The sequence below is a fragment of the Python bivittatus genome, unplaced genomic scaffold (genome assembly GCF_059951505.1).
Source record: "Python bivittatus isolate LINGU-HERP-01145 unplaced genomic scaffold, Pbiv_v1 ctg000840_np1212, whole genome shotgun sequence".
NCBI lineage: Eukaryota > Metazoa > Chordata > Lepidosauria > Squamata > Pythonidae > Python > Python bivittatus.
Genome location: NW_028277113.1, coordinates 43,184,089 through 43,206,111, shown reverse-complemented (window position 1 = coordinate 43,206,111; position 22,023 = coordinate 43,184,089). Strand labels below are relative to the sequence as shown.

General features: G+C 36.5%; 1 long non-coding RNA gene across 1 annotated transcript in view; it reads left to right on the top strand.

The window, feature by feature from the left end:
• LOC148213740 (uncharacterized) overlaps nucleotides 1-19,375 on the top strand; it is a 29,081-nt gene extending 9,706 nt beyond the window's left edge. The window contains exons 2-3 of the long non-coding RNA XR_015794115.1: nucleotides 18,081-18,172; nucleotides 18,878-19,375. This is a non-coding gene — a long non-coding RNA (uncharacterized LOC148213740). The remainder of the gene's footprint in view (nucleotides 1-18,080; nucleotides 18,173-18,877) is intronic.
• Nucleotides 19,376-22,023: the final 2,648 nt, after the last annotated feature.

Sequence of the window (22,023 nt, the reverse complement as noted above, 5' to 3'; positions counted from 1 at the left end):
CCATATGTTAAGCATTAAAAGGAGCTAGAGTTAGTTTCAGCAGGGGGGGATTCCAGATTAGACAGCCCATGGTGTGAAAGATCATGGAAGAATGCAAACCCATACAAACAATACTTCACTACCATGTGCAAGTGAAATTCTGCATTAAATTGGAACTTTCCTTGAAGCGAGATGAAAGAGTAACTAGACATCAATAAGTGGCAATGATTTATTAGCATGCCTGGTGTCACTTAAGCTATGAAATGCCAGATGTATTTAGCAAACACAACCAGACATATACAGTCATTTTAAAAGATTAGGAGGAAACATTATCAGTTACTCCAATCCAAAGACCTAGGCGTGCTAAAATGTACACAGGGAACTCTTGCATACAAAGGGTGGATCACTCCTTTAAAGGAAATGAGGAGTGCCAGGGTGCAAATGTTTATGGACAAGCACAGCTCTATCACTGGGCAGTAAAAGTGGTTTACTCAGGTAGCAAATGCTGTACAATCCCAAAGTAGCTTCCTGCCTTCAAAATCAGTGCAGAGAATGCTGAGCAATTGTCAGGGCTTAAGGAAGATCCAATGGTAAATTCATGTGACTTTTACATAAAAAACCAGGCAGACTGCCACTTTGCTCATGGGTCAAACCAATCCTGCAAGCATGCTTTGCACCATCAATTCAAATGAATAGAATAAATTCAATGCTTGGGGAGATTGGGTTTAATCAACTATTAGTTACATGCATTTATAAAACCAATCCATGTTTTTAAAAATAACTATGGTGCGCATGTTCCAAAACACAAATAATAGGCATATATTAAAACAAAATCCAGATGTTAATACAAAAATTTCTTACTGATATGTGTGAAATTTATCTCTGTTTTGCCAACAAACAAGCAAAAAGTGGGATTTTCCTATGTCATGTGAAACTGAAATACTACTTTTTTTTAAAAAAAAAAATCTTGTACCATTTCTGGGCCTTGAATGATCTGTTTAAGGCTTTAGGATGGGCCTTTGAAGCAATGCTGTCTTAACACTTCTGGTTTGGGCATGTATCCATCCACACCTCTTGTTAGTAAGATTCTAGCCTGTTTCATAGGTGAAAGAAGAATTAGCAGCTCTGTTGGAAGTCATAAAGTCTAGTCATAAAACCTGAGTTACATAAGTATAACATTGCAAGTTGTATTTTTTAAAAAGGGCAAGGAGACTACTGGTAATCAAACATATAACATTTCAGAATCAATTGTGAAGTGTTTCCTGCTAGCTAGAAAAAAAAATGGGAAAAGCTTGTAAACAACCATGATAGACAAAGTCATGAGTGTGTAGGGGTCACAAGGATTCATCTTGAGATTTCATGGGTGGATAAATTACTCCAGTAATAGGATCTTGATCTAGTGTTAATTCATGTGATTGTTTGCTAACCATATAAATTATATGAAGTCAACCATTTAAAATTAACTGCTCCCTATTTCTCATTTAAATTTTGTTAATGTTTGACAAAATTATGCTATCAAAATTATGCTAGAAGTAAAGAAATAAAGCTTGCAAGGGGAAAATTTATTCGATGAAAGATTAGGCAAGAAAGACGTTTTCAGATATTTTGTAAACATCAAGGATATTATCTTTGCTTGGGCCATTTCTAAAATAAAGCAAACAGGCTATATGTTTTGAGATAAATGTGTGACTTTAAATTACTACAGCCAATATGTTGTGATGGCTCCAATGTCCCCCTATTATGGGATTATATGGGAGAGGGTTTTTGGAAACAAAAGCTGAATTCCATCTGTGCAGGCCCTACAGCAGTGTTTCTCAACCTTGGTAACTTTAAGATGTGTGGACTTCAACTCCCAGAATTCCCCACCCAGCAAGGCTGGCTGGGGAATTCTGGGAATTGAAGTCCACACATCTTAAAGTTACCAAGGTTGAGAAACACAGCCCTACAGCATAGGATTAATTGATCAAGTGCTTTACAGAGCACTGCTAACACTAGGCATTTTGTCACAGTCAGAAACTAAACCTTGGTCTGGACTTTGAGAAGACCAGGCTGCTGAGAGCTGGAACCATCTCCAATTGCTACTCTTCATCTGTTGATCTCTTGATGCAGTTGGAGTCATCATGCTTTCTCTTCACTTTGAACTTTGATCCTGCTAACCAGGTGCAGTTTCTTTCACAGGAGGTAACTTTTCAGGCATGTTTTTTTTTTTTTTTTCCTGAGTAGATCAAACCAGAAACAGACAGACTTCAGACTATTGGGTATGCTTTAGTTTATTTTAAGAGTGAAAGTCAAAGACTTAAATTCAAGAATAAGCTGCACTGGAGCCCAATAATCTATTTTCAGTACCAGAATTAAATTGAACTCACACTTTCTTATCATTATTAATCAAGGTAAGACTGAAGCTTCAGCTTGGATACTTACAGGAAGGCCAAAATAAGGATTTGTTAGCAATAGCATACTCCCATGATCTTTGAAGACCGTCTATTGTCCTGAGTAGTTGTATGATAATCTTTTCTGAATACATTAGATAGCTGACTTGGCAATGAGTGAGTTCTCTTATGGAAAACATTTTCAAGCAAAGAGGTATGCTGGGGATAGAGTGGGAACAGTGCTTATGTAAGTGGCCAGATTCTTCATACATTAGCCCTATGCATGAGCAGGCTTACATCAAGCTTAATTCCTTGTGTGTGTGTGTGTATCAGTGTTGACTCCTGGCAACTATCTGGACTAGTCCCTACCATTCTTTTGGCAAGGTTTTTTGGAAGTGAGTTGCCATTGCCTGCTTCCTAGGGCTGAGAGAGAGAGTGACTAGCCCAAGGTCACTCAGCTGGCTTCCTGCAGAAGGTGGGACTAGAATTCACAGTTTCCTGGTTTCTAGCCTGGTGCCTTAACCACTATACCAAGCTGGCTCTTTAATTCCTATTAGTGACCATGAAATGTATTAGGTAACAGTAAGAGGGACACAGCCTCCTGGCTTAATCTATTTTACAGGATTTCTGTGAAAATAAAATAAGGAAGGAAGAATCACATATTATGTTCTTGCTTCTTTTCACTTGTTCTTCCTGAACCTAATGTGTCTTTGTGACAGTTAGTGACAGTATTTGTTTATAGGCCTCCTGGGTGAGACCATTATTGTAGGTAGAACAGGATTCTTTCATTTTTCCCTCTTGCATTCATTGAGAAGGGACAGATGCCAACATCTCCAGAATGAAAGTTGAGGATGAGAATAAAGCTGTCAGTGGCTATAGGACAACCAAATTTATTTCTCCTTCATGTTCCTTACTTCCATCTCATACTTTACTGATTTTCAATCACCATGTCTCATGGTAGTTTTTCTTTTTTTAATATAGTAATGATGTTGTTTTATTACAAGTCGTTTACTGACTATAGATGAATTGTCTGTTTTCTGACCCCTGTTGTTGTTATTTAGCTTCTACGACCAGAGCAAGTTGGTGGGAGACAAAATAATGCAGTAGTAAGATAAGTGCTTCCTGTGTTTGACACGTTTTAGATGTGTGGATTTTAATTCCCAGATTTCTCAGCAATCATCAAGCTAACTGGGAAATTCTGAAAGGTAAAATGTATAAATGTGGAAGATGCCAAGTTTGGTAAATGGGATTAGGATCTTGAGTTAGATTTAGGAACTCAAGCCTATACTCAGTCATGAAGCTTGCTGTGACTTTAACCAGTCATGCACTTCTCAGCCTCACTGGCTACACAGAGGACTTATGAGGCTAAAACTTCACCTATTGTTCTGAAGACTTGATTAAAAAAATAAATGAAAATGTAATCAATATATTTAGCTGTGTTTATGCTAGAACTTGACCATGTGAATTAAGAAAGTATGTCCTTTTGTAGATGATTCAACAGAATCGATCTACCTTTTTTGTCTTTGGTAGAAAAAAGTTGCCCACTCCTTTCTTACATCATTTATTGATTGTGTGCTTTTGGGCTAGACACAATGTGCTCAAATTTGGAAGAAGAATCCAAATAACTTCAGAATCTTGCATTAAGTGGTCATTTATATCTGATACTAAGAATTAACAATGATCTAATTTCATAACAGCAATAAAAATATATACTCTGTGATTCATTTGCTTCCTGGAAGTCTTTGACTAACTATAAAACTATGTGTTTGCCTGTTGTTTTCTATCTTGTTTCAGGCTTCACTCCTAGCATTCCTTATATGCTAACGTTATAGTTGCATGGTGACCTGTAATTTTCTTTTACATTATTCTTGTTTAAATGATATCATAGCTGGAGTAACTCTATATGTCTTTATAGTGTTAACTAATTGAAGACTGCAAATTTTGTCACTTAGGTTTATCCTGGTTGATATATACAGCCCACAGGATTGGCCTAGTGAATTTATAACCATTTTAGTGATCTGCAGAAAACCATTCTTTAACCTGGCGCCTTCCAAATCCAGTACCTAGCCTTCCTGGGTAGCATGGCCAATAATCTTGCTAACTAGAAATTCTGGAAGCTGCAGTCTTTATATCTCTGGAAGGTAACAGTCTGGGGATAGAATCCATTCATTGTTAAACCAAAAGAGACAAACTCACAGCTTTTAGAATGCCATTCTTCTTCTCCTTCTTCTCCTTCTCCTATTAGATTCATAGTCTAATGAATCTAATAGGAGATGATGAAAATTTAATTAGTAATTCAAGTCCTAACCACGGACCTAAGAATTATTAAGGTAGCATCTGAGGACAAAGGCAGTTCCAAGCAGGGTATTTTTTTGTAAAATTAGGGTGTTCATGTTCAATAAATTCAAAATTTCCAAATATTGAGGGAGCCCTTTAGGTATTGCTCCAAGGGCTCCAATCACAATTGGTATAATAGTGGATTTCTTTTTCCACAAGCAGATTTCTTTTTCCACAATAATTTCCGATGATGATGATGATGATGATGATGATGATGATTGGTTGCACAGTCAGCCAGATGTTTAAACTGGATTTGGCATTTTTATGCATCTATCGAGTCCTTTCCAGAGACCTGGGTGGTATTATTATTATTATTATTATTATTATTATTACTATTACTACTACTACTACTATTACTACTACTATTACTACTACTACTACTACTACTATTATTATTTAGAATGCCCTTAACAAGTACCTTCTAGACTTTCTACTGTCATGGAGGTGTGTTTGCTGAGAAACTTCTGCCTTGCTCTAGAATCACAGCATAAAATGACTTTAAGAAGGTACAGTGACATTGCACTAAAGTATCTCCTTCAGTTTCCTGAAACTTTTCTCTTTCCCTTCCAACTGAGATTTTGGCTCACCACCCCGGCCCCCTTGCTGCCCCTTTCAGAATGCTTTAGAGTGGAATCCAAACTTCTTTGCCTGTGATTTCAGAATTTATTGTTGCAAAGGTGTGGAGGCTGTTGCTGTTTTCAGTTATTGATAGCTTTTGTGGCTGGCCATGGTTTTTCATCTAAAAAAGCTTCATAGTAGGAGATCCTTCATTATGCCTTCTTCTGGAGTTTAACTGAAGCATGGGAAGGCTACAAACCATTGGGTAGATAATTGTGTAATGAAAAGCAGAAGTGTGAAAGACATATACCTTCACTAGTTCATACCTTCTGGCCAGCTATGACCCTTTTATATGTATTCCTTGCTTTTTTATTATTTGTAAACTGCCCAGAGTTGCTAAGGAGTCAGGCAGCCTTGACACTGAAATAAATAACTCAGCATGCCAGCCATCAGGATTACTTTAAATTTTGAAAACAATTTCTTTTTTAACAAATCAAACCAAAATGTTGGGGGAAAAAATGCCTCAGGACCTCTTGATACAGCATTCAGCCACAAGTTTATTCAGAGACATGAATCATATTTCAGGAAGTGTAACACAATCCTGACTTCAAATAGTGAATTACTAGTTTGTACATGCAGAATTGCATGTATCCATGAGAGGAAGGATCCTGACATCTTTAGAAAGAGGTGGAAGGCTATACCTGGGACAACATAAGTCCTTTTGACATAGGGGTCTGCAGAACTTCTTGTTGACAAGTTTTCTTTCCCATGATCCTTTCCAGATATCTTCTTCAAACTTTTTTGAATTGATATGAAATACACCAAGAATTTAACAGCCAAGAAGAGATGTCTTCTATTGTTTTATTGTCATTGGATACAATTGATAAGCATGTTTGTCATGACCGAGTTATCTTTTCAATTTTTTTTCAAACACATGAAATTATATATTTCAATTGCTGACATCAATGTTAATTATTTCTCTTATTTATTCTGTAATAAGTTGATGTGACAACTGCTACGTAAGTCTGACATAATAGGAATTATGACATAATAGGAATTATAATAGGAATAGAAGTCTGACAGCAATAAATGATATTGCATTTGATGGAATAAATAAAATGAGTCACCTGCTGTTAATTTCTATCCTTGAGCAACAAACTGAATTTATAATAACCAAGTGAATCCCTCCTTGCCTATCATTTTAAAAGGTCTTATTTAAAATGCTGCTGAAAGAGTATTAATCTACAACTGGATGAACTCTATACACATTGGTGAAAAATATTACATCAATGAAATGAGATCACTGCAACAGGAAGATTAAAATTTGGGGAAAAGATTTCAACTAACAGCTTTTTTTTTTCCTTAAAAACTAATAATTCAAGCTTTCCTATCAAAATATGCAAATATACCAGCAGGAGACTTCTATAAAATTCTACAACTCTGGAAGAGTAACTCTTCTTATTCTTTTTATATTGGGATTTGGAATTTTTATTGGCTTATATTTGTTTTCCAGCAGCAACTGCATCAGATAACTTATGCCCAGATAAGAATGTTTGAGGACATTCATATGATCCTGCCCAAGTTTGAAGGTATTTGGAAAATGCCCTTCTCTCTGGCCATGCCATTATGGAAATGGGAATATAGTAGCCCACAGCATCACTTGTATGGCTCACAGGGTCCTTGTAGAAGGGGTAGGGGCCAAAATCTCATTCCCTCCTTTTGACTTTTTTTAAAAAACATTTTAGGGGACCGAAGGGGCCTTAACATCCAATACTTGGTTCTACCCTCATCTGCTTTTAGAAAGCAACTCACAAAATGTTGTTCAAAGTCTGGGGTGCCTCTTAGCTAGTTGTTTCATTCTCCTGTGATGGACCTACTTGGTGACTGTCTGAGGACTCTGGAATTCTGCTTAAGGAATTTATCACTTCTTCTATAACTATACATACACCAGCATGTATGTTAGTTTGCCTGTTGAAATGAATTTTAATTGCTGGTATGTTCTCTACTTCTTTGATTATTTGCATTTAAATCATGTTTTAGTTGTGTTTTTAAATATAGATATGCTTTTGTTCATATCTATTCTTCATATGGTCAAGCATTCTCCATAATGTGTCCAGATATACATGTGTATTTCTAAAAATTGCAAGTCAGTGCAGAGACTAGGCAAGCAGATGAATGAAGACAAGAGAAACTGTTGCAACCTGGGAAAAGACCAATTCAATTTTTCATTCTGCTGAGCTATAGAAACAGTTTTTTGATTCCCTTCCACTATCACTTCTTTTTCAAGTAACAGTTTCCAAAGCTGTTTATAAGGGAGATGGATAAGCAGCTTTTGGAAATCATTCGTGGCATGGACAAAACTTGAAGAATGTTATTAAGATAACTCTAATAATAGTATTATTCAGAAAATTCAGTCTCCATGAATTGAGGACTGGGAAAGAAGTAAAATGGTGTGCCCCAGGACTTTTTTTTTTTTTTTTTTAGCCATGGAAAAGCTAGGTATTCTGGAAGAAAAATCATATTAAAAATATTTCTGGTGGGTTTTAAACCAAAACCCCTTTTTGTGCTAAGCCAAGAATATAGCCACTGTGCTATTTCAGCTCAGCCAGGAAAGGAAGGCATAGAAAATATTTGAGTGCACAGTATTCATTGCTCAGTTGAGGGAACAGTCCTTCCTCTGCAAAACATTCAACAAACTACTTAGTTTATCCTACAACAACTGAACTACTCTAGCCCAAACAGACAGGAGCACTTGAGGTAACCTAATAAGGAAAGTATACTTTGGAAATGGAGCAGAAAAATATGCTCTGAGGTTACTTTGAAGGTTACTAGAGATTAATAGAGGGCAATATCATTTGTTCTGTCCTCTATAAATGATTACCAGCCAGTTCTGGTAATGAGGCAGCCAGGCAGTAAGTCCCATTCTTTTTTAAATCATCCCTGGTAGGTGTCCACGTTTCTATCCAGATTACAAGCTGCACTCAGTCATTGATCTCTGTTAACAGGATTTCTGTGGTTTTGATCTCCTTTTCTTAATTATCCAAAGGAAGGAATGTGGGTAGTCATCAGCCAGAGTAGGTCATGAACCATCACAAACTGGAATTTGCAGTTATACATGTGTACTTTCTTACACTCAGAAATTTGTATTCCTCTGCCCAGCTGGAATTTAAAGAACTTTTGGTTATGAGAAATTGATAGCCGAATAATTTACAGGAATACTTACAGCACAGTAATTTACAGGAATACTTCTCAACCTCTCCTTGCTCATTTCGACATATAGAAATGTCATACTACCACAACATTCTTGTAAAGTGGCACAGTCCCATTGGGACACAGTTGGTTCAATGTTTGCAGACATCTGCTATCATGGAAGCTTGCTGGAGTGGTCACTGTCATTTAGCCCAATCTATCTTCTAGCATACTAGTTGTGAAGATAAAAAGGAAGAAGTATTGTACACATCAAATAATCACACACACACACACAAAGAATTCCCAGGAAGAGAATTTCAGACAAAAGGTGATATATTTGGGGAAATTCCTTACAAATATTGTGCAATCATCATCATCATCATCATTATCATCATCATCATCATCTGCCTGTCCCACCAGATCTGATAGAGTGGGCACATTCCAGGTCCCTTCCCTTAAATTTGCCATCTAGTGGGACCAGGGAAGTGTGCATTTTTAATAGAAGCCCCTGCCTTCACCTTGAGATTTGGCAGGCCCCCATCCTCTTAACTTTCCATCTCTATTACAACAACATTCCTTTCGAAACTGAAGAGATCTTTATCAGAAATCCTTACTTCAATTTTTTCAGATAGATCCTCTATATGGTTCTGTTTAAAGCCCATCCAAGCAAACTCATCATGATTCAACTGAACATATTTTTACCAATTTTTCTGAAGTGTAATTCATCTTGGTAACACAGTCCTCTGCTCAAAAACTAAATCTCTTCCACCAACAATATCTAAAGCCAGTCATTCATCTTTAATATTCTTCTTTCCCTTTCTATGGACAGGAAGAATAGATGAGAAAAGTACTTGAGCTCCCAGGTTGTTGAGCTTTCCTCCAAGATCTTCAGTGTCTTCTGTAGACAATGCTCATTTACTACTACTACTACTAATAAAAATAATTTATTAAACTTGTATGCCACTCAGCTCTTAATGACTTTAGGCAGCTCATAACAATCAGACAAAAAAATTACAATAAAATCAATAAAACATAAAATATATAAAATACCTTAATATATAACATATTCATAATTTATATATAATTTATATATATAATATTTTTAGAGATTAAAATATATAAAACATACTGGAGCTTAGGAAAAAATAAAGAATGCTGAGAAGTATTTTTCCCAGAATGAACAAACTTTATGTTTTATTAACTAACAAATAAATATATAAAATCATAATACAATCTGATATAAATACTAAAATAAAAATAGGAAAGACAAAAAAGCAGTGAAATCCATATAATAAAACAACTCTAGAAAATTAAATTGGATTATATGGAAGTCCTGTTCCTTGCTTTTCTTTTGAAAAAAAAAATACTAGTTTGAATGTTGCCAAACAATATATTTTGGCAATGAACTGGAAATGAGGTGTAAATTTCTTTCCAATATTGTATAATTCTTCTTGCCAGTTACCTTCACCTCCTGCCACCAAATACATAAAGGATTCAAGGATGCTTTGATAAATTTCAAGTAGTTGTGATAACTATTTTTCCTATCCAGCAGAGGGCATGGAAACTTTGTATGGCTGGAGCTTTTTATCAGGAGAAACTAACTTACAATGCTTTTTTTTTTTTCCTTCCCCAAAGCGCCCATAACATTTTTGTTACTTGGATCTCTCTCAGCCTCTGGAGCTTTAGAATTTTCCTTTTACTCTGATCAACATCTAGAAAATTTTGTCTCAAGCTGTCACCTTTCATTCGTTTTATTATAATTTTCTCTATCCTGAAATCCTAGCATACCCAAAATGTATGTGTCTTAACAGAAAACAACATTGCTATGGGGAGGGATGTATATTAGCGCAGACGCATGCAGGTGTGTGTGTGTGTGTGCATGCATATATTTATGTTTGTGTGTGTATATATCTATATAATCTATAGCTATATTTCTTTCCTTCTTTCCTTCTCTCCTTCTTTCTCTTCCTCTTCCTCTTTAGGGAGCAGCTGATTTATACAGGCATCCACAGCTCTGTCTTTTTTTTTTTTTTGGCATTAGCATGAGCAGTTGACATCTACAATATACATGTAAATTAAATCTCTCCTCCACCCCCACTTTTAAATAACTTTTTAACACAATGCATTCTTTGCAAAGTCACAACTTACAATTGTGCAGATTGTTTGTAATTATAAGAGGAGTATTCTACAGTACCTTCTATCATGTCATCCATAAATAGTGACATAGCACTGATGGCTTTAAATATGCCTTTTGCACTCAAAGCAGTCTGTCATTCCTTTTGGCTTAGGTTAGTTTATAAAGACTGATTTTTCCTAAATTACATCAAAGTCTGCCTGTAATTGTATATAAACTTATTCATTTTATTTATTTCAAGCATTGATGTTGTTGTTCAGTCGTTAAGTCGTGTCTGACTCTTTGTGACCCCATGAACCATATTGCGCCAGGCCTTCCTGTCCTTCACTGCCTCCCGGAGTTGGCTCAGTTTCATGCTCATTGCTTCAGTGATGCTATCTAACCATCTCATCCTCTGCCGTCATCTTCTCCTTTTGCCTTCAATCTTTCCCAGCATCAGGGTCTTTTCCAAAGACTCCTCTCTTCGCATTAGGTGACCAAAGTATCTGAGCTTGAGCTTCATTATCAGTCCTTCCAATGAGCAATCAGGGTTGATTTCCTTTAAGATTGACTGGTTTGACCTCCTAGCAGTCCAGGGGACTCTTAAGAGTCTTCTCCAGCACCACAGTTCAAAGGCATCAATTCTTCGGCGCTCAGCTTCTTTATGGTCCAGCTCTCACAGCCATACATTACTACTGGAAAAACCATAGCTTTGACTATGCGGATCTTTGTCAGCAAGGTGACATCTCTGCTTTTTAATATGCTATCTAGGTTTGCCATAGCTTTCCTCCCAAGGAGCAAGTGTCTTTTAATTTCATGGCTGCAGTCTCTGTCTGCGGTGATCCTGGAGCCCAAATAAATGAAGTCTGTAACTGCTTCCATTTCTACCCCGTCTATTGCCAGGAATTGATGGGTCCAGATGCCATGATCTTAGTTTTTTTAATGTTGAGTTTCAAGCCAGCTTTTGCACTCTCCTCCTTCACCCTCATCAAGAGGCCCTTTAGTTCTTCTTCACTTTCTGCCATTAGGGTGGTATCGTCTGCATATCTGAGGTTATTGATGATTCTCCCTGCAATCTTAATTCCGGCTTGTGATTCTTCCAACCTGGCATTTCTCATGATGTACTCTGCATATAGGTTAAATAAGCACGATGACAGTATACAGCCTTGTCGTACTCCTTTCCCTATTTTGAACCAATCGGTTGTTCCGTGACTGGTTCTAACTGTTGCTTCTTGGCCCACATACAGATTTCTCAGGAGACAGGTAAGATGGTCTGGTACCCCCATCTCTTTAAGAATTTGCCAGAGTTTGTTGTGATCCACACAATCAAAGGCTTCTGCATAGTCAATGAAGCAGAAGTAGATGTTTTTCTGGAACTCTCGTGCTTTCTCCATGATCCAGCAAATGTTGGCAATTTGATCTCTAGTTCCTCTGCCTCTTCGAAACCCAGCTTGTACATCTGGTAGTTCTCGGTTCACGTACTGCTGAAGCCTAGCTTGTAGGATTTTGAGCATAACCTTGCTAGCATGTGAAATGAGTGCAATTGTGCGATAGTTTGAGCATTCTTTGGCATTCCCCTTCTTTGGAATTGGAACGTAAACTGACTTTTTCCAATCCCGTGGCCACTGTTGCGTTTTCCAAACTTGCTGGCATATTGAGTGCAGCACTTTAACAGCATCATCTTTTAGTATTTTAAATAACTCAGCTGGAATACTGTCATCTCCACTAGCTTTGTTGTTAGTAATGCTTCCTAAGGCCCACTTGACTTCACTCTCTAGGATGTCTGGCTCAAGGTCAGTGACCACACAGCATGGACATCAAGGACATGAAAATCTTTCTTGTATAGTTCTTCTGTGTATTCTTGCCACCTCTTCTTAATCTCTTCTGCTTCTGTTAGGTCCCTGCCTTTTTTGTCCTTTATCATGCCCATCTTTGCACTAAACGTTCCTTTGATATCTCCAATTTTCTTGAAGAGATCTCTAGTCTTCCCCATTCTATTGTTTTCCTCAATTTTCTTGCACTGTTCATTTAAGAAGGCCTTCTTATCTCTCCTTGCTATTCTCTGGAAATCTGCATTCAGTTGCTTATATCTTTCCCTTTCACCCTTGCTTTTCACATTCCTTCTTTCCACAGCTATTTGTAATGCCTCATCAGACAGCCATTTTGCTTTCTTGCATTTCTTTTTCTTTGAGATGGTTTTAGTTGCTGCCTCCTGTACAATGTTACAGACCTCCGTCCATAGTTCTTCAGGCACTCTGTCTACCAAATCTAATCCTCTAAATCTATTCATCACCTTCACTGTGTACTCACAAGGAATATGATCTAAGTCATACCTGAGTGGTCTAGTGGTTTTCCCTACGCTTTTCAATTTAAGCCTAAATTTTGCAGTAAGAAGCTCATGATCTGAGCCACAGTCAGCTCCTGGTCTTGTTTTTGCTGTCTGTATAGAGCTTCTCCATCTTTGGCTGCAAAGTATATAATCAATCTGGTTTCGATATTGACCATCTGGTGATGTCCATGTGTGGAGTCGTCTCTTGTGTTGTTGGAAAAGAGTGTTTGCTATGACTAGCTTGTTCTCTTGACAGAATTCTATTAGCCTTTGCCCTGCTTCATTTTGTGCTCCAAGGCCAAACTTGCCTGTTATTCCGATTACTCCTTGACTTCCTACTTTAGCATTCCAATCCCCTATGATGAAAAGGACATCTTTTTTTGGTGCTAGTTCTAGAAGGTGTTGTAGGTCTTCATAGAACCGGTCAACTTCAGCTTCTTCGGCATCAGTGGTTGGGGCATAGACTTGGATTACTGTGATGTTGAATGGTTTGCCTTGGATACGCACTGAGATCATTCTGTTGTTTTTGAGGTTGTACCCCATTACTGCCTTTCCCACTCTCTTATTGACTATGAGTGCAACTCCATTTCTTCTAAGGGTTTCTTGCCCACAGTAGTAGATATAATGGTCACCTGAATTAAATTCACCCATTCCCATCCATTTCAATTCGCTGATTCCCAAGATGTCGACGTTCAATCTTGTCATCTCATGTTTGACCACATCCAGCTTGTCTTGGTTCATAGATCTTACATTCCAGGTACCTATACAATATTTTCGCTTCCAGATACATCCACAGCTGAACGTCCTTTCGGCTTTGGCCCAGCCCCTTCACTCTTTCCGGAGCTACTTGAAAATGCCCTCCCCTCTTCCCCAGTAGCATATTGGACACCTTCCGACCTGAGGGGCTCATCTTCCAGTGTCATATCTTTTAGCCTTTTAACATTGTCCATGGGGTTTTCTTGGCAAGGATACTGGAGTGGGTTGCCATTTCCTTCTCCAGTGGACCACATTTTGTCAGAACTCTCTGTCATGACCTGTCCATCTTGGGTGGCCCTGCACATGGCTTCACTGAGTTACGCAAGCCCCTTCGCCACGACAAGGCAGTGATCCATGAAGGGGCAAGCATTGATAAGGCTGCTCAATTTGAACAATGAGCTCTGGATTTTCCACAGAAATAAGCATTAAAAAAAAGTTACCCAATATACAAAATGGCAACCCAAATGGGACAATTAAAATAATCAAAAGGAGATTCCACTCAACTGGACCCAAATGCCTGGGGGAAAAGCCAGGTTTTACCCACTTTTTTAAAGACAAGCAGAGTTGGAACCTGTCATATATTGGGGGAGATATTCCAGGAAACAGGCAGCCACCAAAAAGACATGCTTCATAGGTCCCAGAAGGTATCAATGTTTAAATGAGGGGACCTAGAGCATGGTCTCCCCATGAAAATCTGTTGGGTGGGCAGATATTCTTGGGAGCAGACAACTTTCAAGGAGATCACCAGTACCTTGAATTGCACCCAGAATTCAATTGGAAGTCAGTGCAGCTTGTGGAGTAGCAATGTCCCATGGGTATAACAAGCTGTGCTCCTAGCTACCTGGGCTGCTGCATTCTGGACCAATTGAAGCTTCAAGATGGTCTTCAGGGTCAGCCCAGTGTAGAGTCCATTGCAGTAATTCAATCAGGAGGTGACTAATGTGTGAGTGACCATAAGCAAGGCCTCCCAATTATATATTAATAGACTCATTTTCTCAGCATTCTCTGGGTTTAATCCTTTTGTGGTTCTGTGGTGAACTAAGGAAACAGCTTTCTTCAGAGAAGTTTTCTCTTTAACCCAGTATCTTTTCTTTCCACCTCTCCTGTTTCTTCACTCTTACTCTGCAGTTTTCCTCATCCATATCCAACATTCAGAATAATATATTGAAAAGAATATTTTGCTCTCTTTTTCAAGGACTAACAGTTTTGCTTGTTTAAATAATTTTTCCTTCCCTACATTGCTGTTTCTCTATTTTCCTTTCTTTTTTACTTAGGTGTCATAGGTTTTATTTCAGAAGATGTTTTTCTATAAGAGATTGAAGTGATTACTACATTCTCTGTAAGTCTTGAATTAAACTCTACAAGGGTTTTTACAAATTCTCATTAGTTACTCCCAAGATGTTTACTACCACTTGATTAGTGTTGCCAAATGTTCCTCACATTCAGATAACAAATTGTGTGCTCTGTTTATGTCATCTGACCAAAGAGAAACAAGGGGAAGCATTCTCAAATGATTTATCTTCAATAGAAGGTAAAGCACTTTCATTTTAATATTATGGCTAAATACAGTTCATGTAAGATTATATGTAAGAGCTTACTACTGTCTGAGAAGCCCAACTGCTTTACAGTTGGGAGGTATTGAAATGGTATAAAGATAATTCCAAGCTTTTGTTTTCTTTTGTTTTTGGAGAGTACTTTTATTTCTAAATAAAGATTAGGTTGAAGCAACCTAGGAAGCTTGACTATTTCACTTTTCATCTTATTCTCTAAAATCCTCCAACAAACTTTTAGTCCTTACAGTCCAGTCTAAAACTGTACCTGAAGATGTGCCACCATCTTCTATTCAACTAATTCATGTTTTACAAATTCTTTTAAGGGATGGAAATCTGTAATATATGGTTGATTATGAGCTATAACAACCTCAGTCACAGGATTAATATGCTATTTACCATCAGTCCAATGTTCATTTTATCTTGAAGTTGAATTATTATTTATTATTTAATTTGATTTTGATGCCACCTGACTCCAGAAAGACTCCAGAAATTAAGAGTCAAAAAACCTTTTAAAAACTTTTATATTGAACTCAGTATCAATAGACTGGGATAATGTTTTTGGTAGGTTCTCTTCTACTTTGTATTTTAGCTACAGTATTTCTCTTACATTGGCAGCAGCAATTCCTCCTTGGTTTCTTTAATTCTTACCATTCCTTGCCATTAGCTATATCAAGTTTCTAACAATCGCACTCAAAGTTAAATAACCGACTCTATTTCTAAAACTACAAAGTATCTCTTACAGTTGCTCTGAAAAGCTCCTTCATTATCTGGATAGCAGGGGGACCTGTAAACAGCAGAGAGTCCTGACCCCATAATATATTAGTTATTATTAAGTGGACCACAGAAATATACCTGAGTTCTGTTGAACTTGTATCAAACTAGAGGATCACTGCCATCTGTTGGTAGATGAAACACAAACTACTGCATTACTTTCTTAGTCAATGCATAGTTTTACAAACCTGACATTTATCTGAAGAGAATCTTATTTCATTTTATAGGTTATTCCTGCCACACTTGTATCATAATTCTAACAATGATTCCTGCAGAAAAAGTGGAGTGATTAATATTTTCATGTGTATCTGGATATATCAGAATGGATAGTCCTTGACAACTTAAAAAAATAGAGAATAGAGAATACTGCTCATTCTTCTGATTAATATGCATATTTTTTTGGTCTGAATTATCATCTAAGGTTCATTTCTTTCTGTGAAAGCATTAAATATTGGATCTTCCATATTGACAGTTCATCAGGGAAACAATTTTGAGTCAAGTGTTAACTTCAAGGGAAAAAAGGATGTACTAAATGAAAATGGAATACCCTGTGAGTTAATGCTGTTCTGACTTAAAGCTTCATGCATGCTGCAGTACAGGTGACGAGCTTTTCCATGTAAAAGCTGCCCGTGCTTAGAAAGTGCTGTATATCCATCTTTTCCCCTTTTAGAACCCCCCTGTCCAACTAAATTGTTGAGGAGAGTACCCACAGGCAGGAACAACGAGATGAGACTACACAGTCTGGATTTTAAAAAAGGCAGAGACATAAGAAATGTCATCATTTCAAATCATATTCAGGCACACACAATATGTCTGTTTTGATTTGGTCATTAATTCAATCTAAGGTGAAATCTATTTTGCTGACTTCTGTGGTTTCCGTGTAAAATATGCCAGTTTTTTCTCTGAGGGTTGTGATAGTTATGGGCAGCCTCCTTAAGCAATCCACAATATTCCTAATAGCCACATGCAAAATTATTGTCAGATAATGTAGCTGTGTCTTGGTAGCATCATCTCATGTTATGGAAAAGGAATCACAGCAGTAATTCCTGCATGTAGAAAGCAAGCATGTGAGTGGGAAGGATGGGTTAAAATTCATTGTTCTGCCTTCTAGAAGATTTTATTTTTCTCAATTAATTATTCCTGTGAAGATAGAATGCACTACTTCAGACTATCAAAAGATTTACATGCTTACAAGAATCATAAGTCAATTTTCCTCCTTATTCTTTCCACATGAATTATTTCCCTCGGGCTTTGTTAAAGAAGTAAAATTTGGATTAAATGTGGGAGAAATACAACAATTAAACCCTGAAAGTCGTTTCCAAAATTCATTGTAGCCTTAATTAGTGTTGGTAATAGAAATTAAGGAGTATGAAGGTTTCTGAAACAGGGAAACTTGTGTGCTAAGGAGGATAAGAGAATATGAAAACATAAGAGAATGTGAAATATAGCTGAAGTTCCCCCCCCCCCCCACACAACAATAATATTGCACATTAAACAGCATAACTGTATCTAAAATAAAGAATATATAAGGAGTATCATATATTAGAGGTCATAATTCATAAAAGAGAACCAAATGTCAGAACAGCTAAAGGTAAATATATTTTGTACTACGGCTGTGCATAGCTTTGGAAGTACTTCAGTTAAAGAAAGCTTCAGTCGATGCATTCCTTTGAAGCAGTGACCTGGATCAAAGCAGTTCTTTCCTTTGAAGTGCCCCATTAGAACAGCATTCTGAGCTTTCCACGTGTGCCAGAGAATGTGTGAACAGAATTATAGAGAATGATCTTTGAATTTTGAATTGATCATTCAAGAATGTAGTTAATGCTACCTATGTGCAGTCCTGGTTAAATGTAAACAGAAGGAGGAAGCATAGAACACATAAGAAAGTTCAGCAGGACTTCCATTCTAAGGTTTTTACTTTATTTACATTATTAACCTTCAAGATTTCTAAATGGTAAAAATGTACTTTTTCTTCAAACATGTTGAACTAATATAATTTCATAATCCAACAGTACAGCTGTAGAACAATTATTCCATAATTAACTCTGGCATGAATCTATTTTCCATAGCAATATGGAAAATATTACTGTTTTATATTAGTATTTTTTCTGTGTTTTTTCCCTCAGAATATGTTCTATTACTACTGCCTACAAATAATATTTACCTCTGCCATCCTCCAAGCTGTGCAGTCTTATATAGACAGAATTTATAGGAAGGGGTAAGTATAACATCAGAATTTATTTGCAATATTTTAATTAAATATTAATTCATAATGCCAAATAACACTTAAGAACATCCCACACAAATTATGCAACACTTTTTAAAAAATTGTTTCAGTTTGGTAGTAGTAATGGTTTTGGTAGTACTGGTTTTGATACCAACTGAAATCCAAGTAGATGACTGGAGCTTCAAAATTATCATGTGAACTAAGTCAGTCCAGCTCTTAAAATAATCTGGGATGCTAAGATAATGTTTAATTTAAGAGCAGAAGCCAAACTCTTACTTTGAACAGAACAGGGTTAGAAAGAAACACATTTCACTACAATGTATTTTGTTTATTATGTATAACTACAGTAGAAGAAAAGTGAAAAGTTGGATAAAAGTGAAATGTTTCAGCTTCAGAATCATTCAGGTTTAAACATCTACTGTCCTTTTATGTGTTAGCTTTTGTCAGACAAGTTTTTCAAGTTATAAAGATACACATTTGTGTATGCATGTGTGTGTGTGTGTATAATGAAGCAAATAATTTTGAGAGCATATAAATTGAGATATTGAAGTAGGTAGAATTTGTTACAGTAACTGAATGTAGTATTATAGTACAACATCTTAACATAGCAATTATTGGAAGGGCAATTAATTAGATAATCCAATTGCAAAGCAGTTTTATATTAGGAATGACAACTCTTCTTATTTTGCCATACAGGCTGAGAATCATAAGGAGTTCTCATTACAACACAGCAGGAGAGTACTGGGTTGAAAATAGTCAGGAAGATGACTCTTGTATTTCTAAAGGAGGTCTGGAGAAGGTAGACCATGATCTGAATATTAGCAGTTTCCAGATCAAATAATTTTCTTTTAAATAGTATTAATTTTAACATGCCTTAATCATTAGTTTGCTTATAAATCAGCTTTGGACTTTTTAATTAATATCAACAGAATATATCTTACAATTTGTGTATGTTTCAATAAAAAAGCAACTGAAACAAGGAAGCATGACAACAACAATAAGAAAGAAAGCAGAATATAAGAGAGGAAGAAAAAAACAACCTACAACCCTTTTGAGCACACATACATAAATAAATATATCATTTAAAAAATTGGGTGACAGCAATTTTCACTATTTCTATCTGGAAAGACAGATGAAAGTCAAACTTCACTGATGTACTGGCTAAGAAATAGAGCCTAGTCCTGGATAAAACTATTCTTGAGTGTGCAGCACTTCAACATTCTTTGCTGTTGTGTTACTTTTTCAGACAATACTCTTTCCATCATGTTTAAATTCCATTGATTGATCCAAAAACAACAACAACAACATATAATTTGCTTTTTCTTGGCTGCCAGTTTCCTAAGCTGAGAGCCTCAATTGCTGGTCTTTAGTGTCCCTGATTTGGACAGATTATTGAACTTAAAATTATTCCTTGATCTTTTTTAGCATCCTAGCTGCAACAAACTGTTTGTCAAACAAAACAGCATATGACTTTTTTCTGATTCTTAGAAGGAATCATAACATTCAAAAACAATAACTGAAGATGCAGATTTCTATAAATAATATATCTCATGCTATATAATACAAGTTCAGGATATAAATTTGTAGAAGAGACTAGGCTGTATGTGTGTGTGGGGGGGGTTGTTTTTGTTTTAAACTTTGTAATTTATCAATTTTTTGGATTCCCCCCACCCATAAATATAAATTCTAATTATATTGGCATATTATTTTTTGTTTCCTCTTACCACCTAGTCAGATAAACTCCGGCTTATGTTCAGGACTTAAATTCAATTTATTCAAGAAATCAATAGGTAGTCTTAGATAAAATTATTACATTTGAACCCCATCTTTTTGTAGCTCAAATGGAATTAAAATTGTCCCAACTGTAGCACATTGGTACTGAAAAGTGGTATCATTTTAACCAATATCATTGCATCAGCTAAGCTCTTAAATTGTAGTTTTTAATAATTTTAATTAAATATCTAAGTATATTGTCCTCTGTGTATATTGTCCTCCAATTTTGTGTAGTTGACTATTATTGCATGTTTCCAACAATCTAATTTTTCAGATTTCTAATTACTGAAAGCAAAGATTTTAGCAACTAGCCTACCCTTTGCAAATAATTTGCCAGAGGTAGGTTTCTAGCTTCCAGTTCCAATTCTTTTACTGCTTCTTCCAAGTCATTATTATCAATCTAAATGATATTGCAATCCAATAAATCTTAGGGGTACATTCTTACCAAAGACCAAACTCCAAAGCAACTATTCATATTCTAATTTGGAAGAATCAATTCTGTCTCATGCTACTGCACAAGTAAACATCACATTCAGATAAAAGGAACTTAAAAGAGTGATCAATCGTGCACTAATAATAGGAAGAATTTCATTATTCTTTCTAAAAGCTATATGGATGGCTCTCTGCTGAGCTGTTCTTAAACAAAAGGAATGTTGAGTTCTACAGCAAATAGGAAATGTAAAGGAATGTATAGGAATATGATTAGAGATGGAGGAGGAAAAGGAACATAGCCATGATGGCTAGAAGAAGACTCCAAAATACAATTAAGAGCAGGAGCTTTGTTACATAAAGTCCAACGTCTCATAAAAGAAAGAGGAAAAAAAAAAGTGTAGAGCAGTATTTCTCAACCTTGGCAACTTGAAAATGTGTGGACTTAACTCCAGACATCTTCAAGTTGCCAAGTTGAGAAACACTGGTGTAGAGAAATGAAGGGAAGGACCCAATGTTGGACAGAGGAAGGAGCTGTAAGGATAACTTGTGTTAGGTGGAAAGCTTATTTGAACAAATGCAAAAGCATAATTGTGTGATCCAGGTACTTTGAATATTCGTTTATAGTCAATGGGCCAAACAAAGTCTACTAGCAAGGTAACTGTGATATCATTCCGAGAGAGGATAGAGTACTCCAGATGCAGACCTACCATAGATTTACAGTATATGAGGGCATTATGATACTGGCATTTTAATTTTCAGCCCTTTCATACGGATCCCTAGCATGGAATATTGCTTTTCTCAAGCATTCCTTGAATTCATATCTTCATTGAGCTATGAATGAACTGACCCCAGGATCTTATGGCTTTTTGCATTTTTATGCACTTACTTAAATTGAATTATTTAGTTGACCATTCATCCAATCTAAAGAGTTCCTATTGGTTTTATTATCCTGAATAGTTTGATAACATCCACAAACTTAGCCAGGTCACTATTTATCCCTAAGTCAAGACAATGTATGAACCATTAAAAAGTAGTGGACCCTTATAGATCCTTCAGGAATTCTATTTCTTACATCCATTCATTTAATCCTATCCTGTTTTTAAACCAGTTAACAATCCCCCAAAGGACATGTTCACTGATTCTATGGTTACTAAGTTTACTCAAGAGTCTTTGATGAGGAATGTTGTCAAAGTTTGAAACTTTGGTAATTCAAATATGTAATGTTGACAGTGTCACCTCCATCCACTTGTCTAGAGCCATTCTCAAAAAATTCTGTATGGATGGCCAGGCAAGAATTATTTTTGCAGAATCCATGCTTATTTCCTTTCAGCAAAGCTTGCCTAGTTGAATGGAGTTGTTGTTACCACAATTTCCACCAATCTACCAGGAACAGATGTTGGTGACCAACCTATGATTTAATGGATCTCTCTCTTCTGGATGCTTTTTTAAAAAACTGGTATCACATTGATTATCTCTAACAGTGAACCTGATGTGACTGCCAAGCCACGTAACTTTCCCTGTTAAACACCCTGGCAAAACTCCTATTCTTGCTCATTCTCCTATTTGCTTGCTATGCTCAGAAGCTCCCAACTGGTCTCCTCAATAAAGCTTTACAAAAGAAAGGAATTCTGAAGAGT